The following is a 293-nucleotide window of genomic DNA, read 5'->3' as shown; positions in this document are numbered from 1 at the left end:
CTGTGTGTACATTAAGTATGAAAAAAAATTAACTGAATTGATTTTAGCAAATGGCTGCAATATAACAAAGAGTGAAACATTTAAGGGGGTCTGAATACTTTCCGTACCCACTGTATATTTTTTTAAATGCAATTTATTACATTTGCAATAAATGGTTAGCCAGCTTTAGAGCATTAAGTATGGGTGTCTCAACTGTACCATGGTACTGTTTGAACTGTACACTATATGGGTACAGTTGAGACAAAAATGCACCTTATGTTTATGAGCTAATTGTGGAAAAAATAAACTGCACT

This window comes from Sinocyclocheilus anshuiensis, unplaced genomic scaffold (assembly GCF_001515605.1).
Source record: "Sinocyclocheilus anshuiensis isolate Anshui unplaced genomic scaffold, SAMN03320099.WGS_v1.1 scaffold112, whole genome shotgun sequence".
In the NCBI taxonomy this organism is placed as follows: Eukaryota; Metazoa; Chordata; class Actinopteri; order Cypriniformes; family Cyprinidae; genus Sinocyclocheilus; species Sinocyclocheilus anshuiensis.
The sequence above is the reverse complement of the archived record's forward strand: the minus strand, read 5'-3'. Positions refer to the sequence as shown.